Source organism: Tenrec ecaudatus, chromosome X, assembly GCF_050624435.1.
Source record: "Tenrec ecaudatus isolate mTenEca1 chromosome X, mTenEca1.hap1, whole genome shotgun sequence".
Taxonomy (NCBI): Eukaryota; Metazoa; Chordata; class Mammalia; order Afrosoricida; family Tenrecidae; genus Tenrec; species Tenrec ecaudatus.
In genome coordinates this window covers 25,354,454-25,366,591 of record NC_134548.1, presented here as the reverse complement: position 1 = coordinate 25,366,591, position 12,138 = coordinate 25,354,454, and positions in this window count along the sequence as shown.

Here is a 12,138-nt window from a genome sequence, read left to right as displayed (position 1 = left end):
CCAACCCATAACCAATAGACCACCAGGGCACAGGAGCTAAAATATTTCACTCTGTTAAACTCATAATATCCATGAAGGCATGGGAATCAGTAAAGGGAGATGGCAGGATCAAAAGACCTCTCACATGAGGTCTTTTGGGATTTTTAAAAAGTTCCAACTCATAAAAGATTATCATTTGAGGACTGGAATATCCACAAAGTAAGACTACACCTTGGCTCAAATTGTCCCAAAGCTTATGGCTGTGGGATGGAGGAAATGGCCTGAGATGAAATCCCACATCTTCTATAAATGGCTTCTGACTACTGCTACCTTCAATTCTGACTCGCAGCAACACTATTGGGCAAGGCAGAACTGCAGATGCTCATAGGAGTGGAAAGCCTCATTCTTCTCCCATGAATCAGCAGGTGGTCCTGAACTGCTAACCTCACAGTTCGCAGCCCAAAGTGTAACTACTACACCACCAGGGCTCCTAGTGACGTTAAATAGATATGGATAGATCTCTGCAGTATTGTAAGAGTGACATCATAAATGAAAGACAAGTTCCTCTACCATCTAACAAAACACAACACATTTTACATGTACACTACAGGGTGAGTAAAATTGGAGATACAGCTGCTAAAGGCCAGGCAAAATAGAGAGGTGCTCTTGGGTAGCTAGCGTTGTGGCCCAAAGTGACTTTTTTTCCCCTTGGTATGTTTCAGAGACAGAAACTGTAGACATTGTGCATTGGGTTCATGAGGTATTTGTGAGTAAGACCGCCAGGAAACATCACTTCTCTGGTAGTTAGTTACCCTATTACGTGTCTGGGGATATGCTGGGTCTCTAATACACCCAGGACGACACAAGAGTGCTTGTAAGACCACACCTGAAGAGGCTGTTGGTTAAATTATAATGTCTTCTCATGGGGATCCCAATGAGGCACCTTCACACCATGGGGCTCATCCCTGATGAACGTCCAGAAATCCAGAGCAGGGGAAGGAAACCCCTTTTTAGTCTTCAGGATCCAGCAAGCCTAAGCACTCCTTCAGGTTTACTCTCTGCCACTGAACACGCCCCTGCTTCTGAATGGTCCCCAGTGCACATCTTAAAGGTTTGAAAGGGAAACGAGAATAAGAGAAAACTTTCCAGACCCAGAGAAACAAGGCAGTCCTGTCAAGCTGTGGCTCTTAGAGGTTTATGTATATTGAAAGCAAGAAGTTGAGAAATCAGAGTAGATGAGTTCCAAAGGGAATCTAACCTCTCAATTAGGACACAGCCTAATGACATCTTATTCAGCATATGACGTATTTATAATAGAGCTATGGCCAACTGGTCTCTCTCTTTCTTGCCCATCTCCTTCCTGGTCAATTGGATCTTGCATCTGGCTTCCAGGCAACCATGTGGTTCCAGCATCCCACATGGCACTGTTGGCACTCTGCCATGTTCTTGCTGACCTTGGATCCACACTACTGTGCATACTGGCTTGTGACCTCCTAGCTTCCTGCTTCACCCACTGGAAGCTGTATGAGCCTGGAAGGGCTTCCAGCTAGCTTCGGACCTAGGGACTTGACTGGGATTAGGTTAGACTTCTTCCTTGATATAAATTTCTCGTAATATAAAGTTTTTTCTTATACATATATGAGTGTCACTGTTTTTCTTTCTCTAGAAAACTAATCTTAATACCCAGCCCCATATCCCTAAAAGTTGGAGATGATGAGCAACAGTTCTCACCTTGAGGGTCACGACAAAGCAGTAGCAAAATTACAGTTATGAGGTAGCAATGTAAATAATTTTATGGTTGGAGGGTCACCACAACATGAGGAACTGTATTAAAGGGTTGCAGCATTAGGAAGGTTGAGAAACACTGCCCTAGAACCTAGCACATAGAACCAGAACTGTTTGCAAACAAGGCACCCACATAAATAATGTACTCACAAACATAATATGCAGCATAGTGAGAAAGCAGGGAGTTGGGGAGGAGATTGTGTGGTTGAAAAAACAAACAAACAAACACAGACATTCCCATAATTTGTGAAAACATATGGTATCTATGTAACACAGTAAAGTCTGTGAAAGCCGGAACCTGTTAGAGAAGGAATGCTCAATTATTTCCCACTGAAAGCAGGATTAGGAAGTGTTAAGAAAGTGGTTGCAGTCTTTGCCCCCTGAAGACTTTCCAGACCCAGAAAATGAAAGCAGTCCTGGCAAGAGTTAACCGAACAGGTTTTCTAAGTAGATTGAATAAGGATGATTTATTAACTTTGATGACGTACCTTTTTTGCTCTGTTGCTCCTCATGTCAATTTCTATGGCTAATTAAAAAACTTAATGCCTGAGCTTTAGCCAGAGTATTCAAGTAGGAGGTTCAGAAGTCTCCCGTGTCTTCTCTTTGTATATACTAGAAAATCCTAGCCCACTGTGTTTCAAACAAAAGTGAGGTAATAGTCCAAGTGAAACAATTTTGGTTTTGTTATTCTTGTTTTTGTTGCTGTCTTTTAAAATAATTCCATTTTTTTCTCAATGCAGATACCTGAAAGCCAAACACCAAACCCACCGTTGTTGAGTGTGACTCATGGCAGTCCCACATGGTTCAGAATAGAACTGTGTTTCATAGGCTTTTCTAGGACTGTAATCTATAGAAGCACAGCACTGGGCCTTTCTTCTGTAGTGCTGCTGGGTTTGAATCACCAACCTTAAGGTTAATAGCTGGAAACAAAGTGTTCGTGCCACCCAGGGATCTTATTGCACATGATTTGACCACCTGCAATATTCTCTTAGTACATTGCTGAATATTCAATATTAAATGTAAATTTTCCCCTTATAGTACCCCTGTACCTTCCCCCCTCCACTCACCCCACTAAAAAAGGACTACCGGTGGCTTAGTGGGTTTTGCATTGGGCTGTTAGGCTGCTAATCAGAAGGTCAGTAGTTCAAACAAACCAATTACTCTGTAGGAGAGAGATGACGCTTCCTGCTCCCATAAAGATTACAACTTTGGAAACAGTTTTATGCTGGCCTATAAGGTGACCATGAGTCAGAATCCACTTGCGGTCTCTGGGTTTAGTGGGTGGTCCTTCAAAAGTGGCAAAGACTTGGAGAGAAGCAGGTAATGAATATTTATTAGATATCTGCTTATTTCATTTTTCTATCTCATATAATTTCTTCAATCACATTGCGAATTTATCTCCATTTGACAAATGAAAAGACTAATATTAGAGAAATGAAATAGCTTGTCTACGGACACACAGGCTCAAAGAAAGGCTAGAAGCACTAGTCTGTGTCAAGATATTTGGAAGAGAGTTGGCCAACCAACTGGAAGAGATCCTTATTTGTGGTTGGAAGGGATGCCAGCCCCCCCCCCCCACTAATCATGGGTTCAGTATGCACAATTGCATGGTTTAGATATATACATATTATATTAAAGTCATCGAGAGCATGAGAGATTGAAATAATGGAGTCAGACACATTTCATGGTAGCATGCTCACCTCCCCGATAGCCATGATCTTACCAGCTAGGTCGGCGCACAGCGTGGGCCAAGGTGAGGTGGGGCAGGGACCCGGTAGGATGCTCGAGGACCCCGTTTATTGCTAACCAAGGGTTATATTGTAAGATCTCTCTCTCGGGGCTAGAGTTACACCTCGGTCCTTGGCTCCACACGAGAAAGAAGTCATGCCAAAGCCTGGCTCGTGATCCAAGTGAATTTAATGAGAGTTAAAAGAAGCTTCAGGTTTTACGCGGGACTCATAGGATTCCTTTCGACCATGTAGTCTGGCAGAGACTGCTCGGGGTCACGGAAAGATCTCTCTCCCAAGTTTTCCTCCAAAAAGCCCTGTCTCAAGTTCTTTCTCAAGTTCTCTCCCCAGTTCCTCCAGTTTCTCTCCCAGTCCCTCCAGTTTCTCCCCCTGGCTCCTGCCTTTTCAAGGATTCCAGGGGGAGGCGTAGTGAACGACCCCAGGTCGATCCCATTGACTGAATTGCAATCACCTGTCCCAGGTGGGCTGATCCAGGTTTAATGCCCATCCGTGCCCACCGGTGGGAAAACCTAGGTTTTTGTTCTATGTTGGCTCTCCTGGGCATGTGTCAGTGGACATCCTGTCACTGCCTATCTGCCTAACAATATCTACTTTTGGGGGGCGTGATTGCAGGTAAGCACATGTCACGTCACAGGAAGGGGGAGTAAAATAGGCATACACATTATAGGAAGGGGATGTACAATGGGCATAGGTGTAACAGGAAGGGGATGAGCTTAGGGGTGTGCAAATAGGAATCGGAGGGACATGTGACAAGATGGGCAGAACCTAGATTCATTATGGCGGCCTTTTCTTGGTTACCCTTGGGTGGGCATGACCTCTCTGGGGTCTCCTACAAGGAAACAGACAACTACTATCCTTATCAAAAGGAAGTGGGCTCTACATGTTGTGGGATAAACAGTGGTGACTGCTTGCTCTAGATGGCTGATAACCCTTAGGGAGAATAACCACTTATCTACTTCTGAAGATATCCAAGTGTTTAGTCATTCACAAGCAGCTAAGTTTGGCATATGTTTGGGGGAGACAACTTGGGAGAAATCCTTCTGTTTCCCACACATATTTGTGTCCATTCTAAATAAAAGTGAATCAATCAGATGCAAAGATTATCAAACAATAGCATTAATATCACATGTAAGTAAAATTTTGATGAAAATAATTAAAAGACGATTGCAGTAAAACATCAACAGAGAGTCGCCAAGAATTCAAGCTACATTCAGAAAAGGGCTTGGAACAAGGTATATCATTCTGATATCAGATAGACCTTGGCTGAAGGTAGAGAAGACCAGAAAGATATATAATTGTGTTTTATTGACTATGCAAAGGCATCCAACAGTGTAGATCATGGAGACAATGGAGAAGCTCAATATCAGCAGCTAAAACCAGGCCAGGGGCTGACTGTGAAACAGATCATCAATCACTCACATGTAAGTTCAGGATAAAGCTGAAGAAAATCAAAACACGTCCACCAGAGCCAAAATATGGCCTTGAGTTTATCCCACCTGAATTTTGAGATCATCTCAAGAAAGGGATCTGATGCATTGAACACTCACAACAGAAGACCCAATGAGCTGTGAGAGCACATTATAACCATCATTCATGAAGAAAGCAAAAGTTCATTAGAACGACAGGGAAGGAAGAAAGGATCAAAGCGGATGTCAGAAGAGATTCTGAAACTTCATAAAATATCTGCACACCAACCACAAGGAGTCATGGCCAATTTGTAGCCAGACTATATAGGGTTTTTAACCAAAGTTTATGCTCCTTCCCCCTTCACCACCACCCAGCCACCCTGCTTCACCATATCCTTTAATGTAGAATAATATACTTTCATAATATATATTTTATTTTCATTGACATTGCTGTTAAGATGTATTTACTCTATGAGTTCTACATATACATAGGGACTGCCCAGCTCCCAGAGACAGAATTTTAACAATTCTACCACTTTACTAGTTTGACAAAGGACCTTCTAGTATGATGGGCAAGAGATGCAGTGAGTCAAAGCATTTTATCTAGGGGATACCTTATGTTTTTGAAGTCTTGTGTACTATTCCCCTCCTCCCACACATATCTACACATATGGCCTAATTGGCCCGTTGTGGTCATAGGTCATACACAGATATGTGTGTTCTTTAAATAAACAAACAACCCCCGCCATCAACAAATCTTAATAGCTGCCACCAGAATTTACCATTATTTAAAACAGCATCCTAAGCATTCTCAATTAGTACTTTCCATCAGCACTAGTATTGTTTTATGATGTTATCTGTGCACAGAGAAATATACATTATCAGTGGATTTACTCTCCAATATTTTCTGATCATGTGTCTACAGCGAGTTCAAGGAGCATCTAATTTTATATTTGTTATTTTGTCAATATTCATCTGAGTCCTACAGGTATACCATTTTAACAGAATTAAATATTACCAATAAAATATTTTAGTCCTGTCTACTAGGAGAAATGAAAAATTATCCCTGGGAGGTAACTCTGCATTTGAAGTGTGCACATACACATAGGGATAAAATATAACTTCATGTTTTTAAGCTATCTGATAACTTTATTATGGATATGTCACTATTTTCTCTTAGAGATCAAAGATTATTAATTAATTCTTTAACTAATATTAATTACTTGAGACTAGGTTACTAGGCAATAAAATAATCTCTATATTGTGACATAAAGATTTATTGCTCACTCATGTGCATCATGAATCAACTGACGCTCTGCCCCATATTGCTTCAACCCAGGCTACGCACTGATGGGGTGGTCATTATCCCGAACTTCAGAGAAACTTTAGCAATGTTAAAGACATAGCATCATGCCCCTTCTGCTTTTCAATACCTTTGTAAAATGTCTGCTCACATACTTAACAGTTCCATTCCATTAGTGAAATGTCACATGATTTTAACTTCAAGTGGTGGGGATAATGAAGTCTTGTCATCAACTTGGAAGGATACTAAAATTGTTTGATGAAGACCATTAATGACTATTCCAGTCTGCACTCTTGGTCATTAAAGATTTGGATTATTCATTAAGTATTTGTTGGGGCCTTGGAATACAGGCTTGGTGAGCTACTTAAAAATAAAATAGCCTTTTTGTTTAGTCTTTTTAAATTTGTTTTGTTTTTTACCTTGTAAATTTTGTATGTTAGTGGCTTTTCTGCTTATCAGCGTGTCGATGTTGCTTCTGTCAAAGCCATGTTCTTATGGGCCACTTGGGCGCAGTCAAAGTCATATCCATTTGTATGCACATATTACTATGTCAGCAGGTCCACCTAGACAAGATAGGCTGGACAAATAATGAGAGAAGAAAACAACAGGACCAACGGTCCTGGAGGGACATGAGAGCGTGGGAGGTAGGGGAAGGGAGGAGGTGTCGCCCAACACAGGGGCAAGGGAACAGCAAATGGTTCAAAACCAGAGGAGGGAAGGGAGGGGAGGACTGGAAGGGAGTGACCAAGAGCAAGGTAACTGAGAGGAACTACTGAATCCAGAATGAAGGCTAAACATGGTAATGGGTCGGGAGGAAAGTGAAAGGAAATAGAGGAAAGGAGTAGGAGGCAAAGTGCATACAGAGAAGCCTAAATACAGACATGTACATATGTAAATATATTTATGATTATGGGGGCAATAGATTTATATGCATATATTTATAGGTTCAGTAGTAGGGTAGCAGATGGACATTGGGCCTCCTCATGCATAATCCCCCAATACAACAGAACCTCGCCCTGCTAAGCAGCCATTGCAGGATACCCATCTTCCCAACATGATCACTGAAGACAGTCGTGTGTGTAAGCAAATGTGGTGAAGAAAGCTGATGGTGCCCGGCTATCAAAAAAAGATATAGCGTCTGGGGTCTTAAAGGCTTGAAGGCATATAAGTGGCCATTTAGCTCAGAAGCAACAAAGCCCACAGAGAAGAAGCACACGGCCTAAGCGAACACAAGGTGTTGAATGGACCATATAGCAGATACAAAGGAACAAAAACAATCATTGTGTGATCACCTTCCTCACATAATGGCTGAAGACGAAAGTGTGCATAAGCAAGTGTGGTGAAGAAGGCGGATGGTGCCCGGCTACTGAGAGATATAGCGTCTGGGGACTTAAAGGCTTGAAAGCAAACAAGCGGCCATCTAGCCCAGAAGCAACCGAGCCCACACGGAAGCAGCACACCAACATAGGTGACCATGAAGGACAGAGGAGACCAGGTCTCCAACATCAAAGGTGGGGTGGTGGTGAGAATCACATCACCATGAAAGAGGGGGAGTGCATGATGGGGACCCAATGCCCACCTGTAGACAGCTGGACACCCCTTCCAGAGGGGTAGTGAGGAGGAGATGGGCCACTCAGGGTTCAGTGTAACAACAATGAAACTCAAAACCTTCCTCTAGTTCCTGAACGCTTCCTCCCCTCCCAATCATCATGACCCCAATCCTACCTTGCCTTGCGGACCTGGTTGTACCAGAGGATGTACAGCGGTGCAGTGGGGATCTGGAGGCACAGGGAATCTAGGACAGACGAACCCCTCAACACCAGCGGTGGGAGTGGAGACACCAGGAGGGAAGCGGGTGTAGAAGGGAGAACCGATCATGGAGATCTATGTGTAACCTCCTCTCTGGGAGATTGGCAAGGGGGAAGCGGGTGAGGGGAGATGCCAGGGAGTGTAAGATAAGATATAATAATTATTTATAAACTATCAAGGGACCAGGGGTGGGATCAGGGAGGGAGGGGGATGGGGGAAAAAAAGGGAAACCGAGCTGATTCCAGGAACCCAAGTGGAAGGTGAATTATGAGAGTGCCGGGTGCAACGAATGTATAAGGGTGCTTTGCTCAATTTATGTATGTACAGATTGTGATAAGAGCCTTATGAGCCCCAATAAAAAGATTTTAAAAAATAATAAAATAGCCATTGAAACCCCTGAACAGCCATTCAATTTATTAAGTATTTATAAATATCTAGTTATATGCAAAATATAAGAGGAGACAACTTTAACTCCCAAATTGGAGAAGTCAAAAACTCCATGTAACTCAAAATTTAGAATCTTCTGAGAATCTTTATATCACATTCAGTTTTGGTTCCTTTTGATCCAGAGGCTTATGAACCATAAATTCATAAAGTCAGTAAACAAATGATATATCCTACACCATGATATAATATATGTAATAACTGGTAAAGGATAATCATAATTAGAAAATGTAAAAGGTGCCTACTTAAATAAGAAAAGAATGATATCCAGAACACGTCCACTGACTTATAATCATCCTGACATCTGACTGGCAAGTCTGTGATGGCGCCCTACTCTAGATGAAAGCTGGCAAGGATGTGCCTGGGGAGAATGTTCCTTGATTAGGCTCTGATCGTGCTTCTGGGAAGGTAGTTCCAGTCCAATGCTCATCAGAGTGTCTTCCTACACGCTTGAAGACTTTTACTCTTCCATTATCCTCTTTGGAACTCATCTGAAATAGACGTTCGTTGGAGAATATCCACGCTTGAGGTCTTTGCATTTTTCTTATCTTGCTTTATGCCACAGTGGTGGGAGGCCCCAATAGATCGTTTAAATCTTAAACTTTCATAGAATTTGGGAGTTTTTTGTAGTAAAACTCTCTTAAGAACCTTAGTAGGCTTATTATCATCTATTTCATTTTAGATTGTCTCATGTTCCAGAAGTCACGCGTACAATATGTTTCTGTACATGCCTATTCGATTATATTTCTTTACTTTCTCAAACCTAGTCCTCTATCTTTCAATGTAACTGCTGGTTTCTTGAGCTTATCCAGCTCCAGGATGAGAGGCACAATTTGATTCTCTTTTCCTTGAGACATTTATCCAATTGAAAGGATTTACTAGGTATTGAAACTTTAATTGGGTCTTTTCTCTGAAAAAAAATCTTTATTTGTTCAAAGATTTTCATAGTGGATATGGGGCACATAGTCATGATTTGATTCTTCCTATAAGATTGGGTTAGGGTTAGGGTTAACTTTGTCTTTCAAAGCTCTTTTCAGATATGTATTTTACCAATTAGTGTTAAAAGCAGCTGCCTCTTTTAACCCTAGAAGTCCCCAAATATCTAGATGATCACTCTATCCTTTTATTCCAGTTTTAAACCAGTTAATTCTTTTCTGAGCCCATCCCTTTTTGAAGTACTTTATCAAACACAGCAAACTAAAAAGAGTATGCACACACTTGAATATATATATATATATATATACAGTTCTTGATTTAAAAATACACTAGACACATAACTTGTCCTTCAAATGACCTCAGCCAACAAGTTTATCAGATACTTATCTACTGTGTAACATGGGTTATCATCCTTACAAGCTTCTGAAAATATTTTTCTTACTACCACTGCTCAGAACTCATTGTATGTTTTGGTTATGGTCCCACCCCATCTGTAGTTAGCACTGTTTGTAATAAACAAGACAATGTTTGTAGATTATTCCTCATTCAAAGAGCTTAGTGACTTAGCATCAAAGTTCGTTCTTGTTCTTGCTGCATGGGAGAGTTTGAGGTTATGTTTATTTTACAATTTCTAGTTGCTCTAGATTTGCCCTGAACTCAAGGTGTCTCCATTGGTGTGTCAAAGTAAAATTGCTCCCCAGGTGTTTCAATGGCTGAATTTTTGATTTGCAAGTCTTTCTTCCAAGGTATCTTTGGGAAGATTCACACCTTCATGTTACTGGAAAAAAGCCTAGTATGTAACCCAGTTGTATACCTGAGGGAGTCCTACCCTTATTCTGTTGTAATTAGGTGTCATCAGGTCTCTTCTGATTCATAATGATCTTACATATAAAAGAAGGAAACTTCACCCGGTCCCGTGCCATGCTCAGAATGGTTATGTGTGAGCCCATTTTTGCAGCCACTTTGTTTCCCATCTTCACGTGAATCCAGCTTGGTGAGAGCCTTCTCTTGTTCAATGATGCTGTAGTTCATGAAGCAGCATGTCATTCTCTAGGGACTGGTGAGAGCCTTCTCTTTTTCAATGATGCTGTAGTTCATGAAGCAGCATGTCATTCTCCAGGGACTGATCCCTCCTGATCACATGTCCCTCTGGATAATATGTCCAAATTACCTAAGTTGAAGACCCCTATCTTCACTTCTAAGGTGAATTCTGACTACATTTCTTACAAGAGAGATTTGTTCAATCTTCTGGCAGCCCATAGTATATACAATAGTTTTCACTAACATAATTCAGATGCATCAGTTCTTCTTTGATGTTCCTTCTGGTCCATATTTGCATGCATATGAGGGAACTGAAAATACTCTGGGTTATTCCAGATTCACATTAGTCTGTAAAGTTACATCTTTGCTTTATAATACTTTAAAGAGGTCTTTGGCAGCAGATTTTTTAAAAAAATCACTTTATTGGGGGCTCCTACAACTCTTATCATAATCCATACATACATCCATTGTGTCAAGCAATTTGTACATTTGCTTCCATCCTCATTCTCAAAACATTTGCTTTCTACTTGAACGCTTGGTATCAGCTCCTCATTCCTCCTCCCTCCCTCCCCACCTCCCTCCCTCATGAATCCTTGATAATTTATAAATTATTATTGTTTTGTCATGTCTTATACTGCCTCAGATCTCCCTTCACCTACTTTTCTATTGTCCGTCCCCAGGGAAGAGGTTATATGTAGATCCTTGTTATTGGTTCCCCTTTCCCCCCGCCCCTTCCCTCCACCCTCCTGGTATCGTCTCTCTCACCACTGGTCCTAAAGGGGTCATCTGTCCTGGATTCCCTGTTTTCAGTTCCTATCTGTGCCAGTGTGCATCCTCTGATCTAGCTGGATTTGTAAGGTAGAATTGGGGTCATGATAGTGAGGGAGGAAGCATTTAAGAACTAGAGGAAAGTTCTATGTTTCATCATTGCTACTCTGCACTCCCCCTCATTTACAATGATATGACTTTTTTGTCCTTTGATGCTTGATACTGGCAGCAGATTTTACCAATGCAATATGTCCTTTTATTTCTTGACTGTTGCTTCCATAGGCATTGATTATAGATTTATGTAAAATCAAATGTTTGACAACTTCAATATTTTCTGTTTTTATCATTATGTTGCTCATTAGTCCAGTTGTAAGGATTTTTGTAGTCTTTCTGATAAATTGTAATCAAGGCAGAAGGTTGTAGTCTTTGATCTTCAGTAAGTACTCCAAGTTCCCTTTGCTTTCAGTAAGCAAGGTTGCGTCATCTGCATACAACAACAACAACAAAAAAGCCCAAAAAACAACCTACTGCTACTGAGTCAATTATGACCTATAGCAAATCTCTAAACTGGTTTCCATGATGTAAATCTTTATGGGAGCAGACAGTTTCATCTTTCTCATACAGAGTACCTGGTGGTTTTGAACAGCCCACCTTGTGGTCAGCAACCCAACAGCTAAGCCACAGTGCCATCCCACCTCCTTCATCTGCACAGAACAGCTTGTTAATGTGTCTTCCTCTAATCCTGATGTTGCATCCTAATTAGTTGCTTAAAGAAGGTGATAAAGAAGGTGAAAGACTCCAAGCCAACACACACCCTTTCCTGATTTTGATATCATATAGTATCTCTTTGCTCTGTTGGAACCACTTCCGCCTCATCTATTGCACAGGCAGTGATTTCTTTAATCTGATTCTTCTAGCC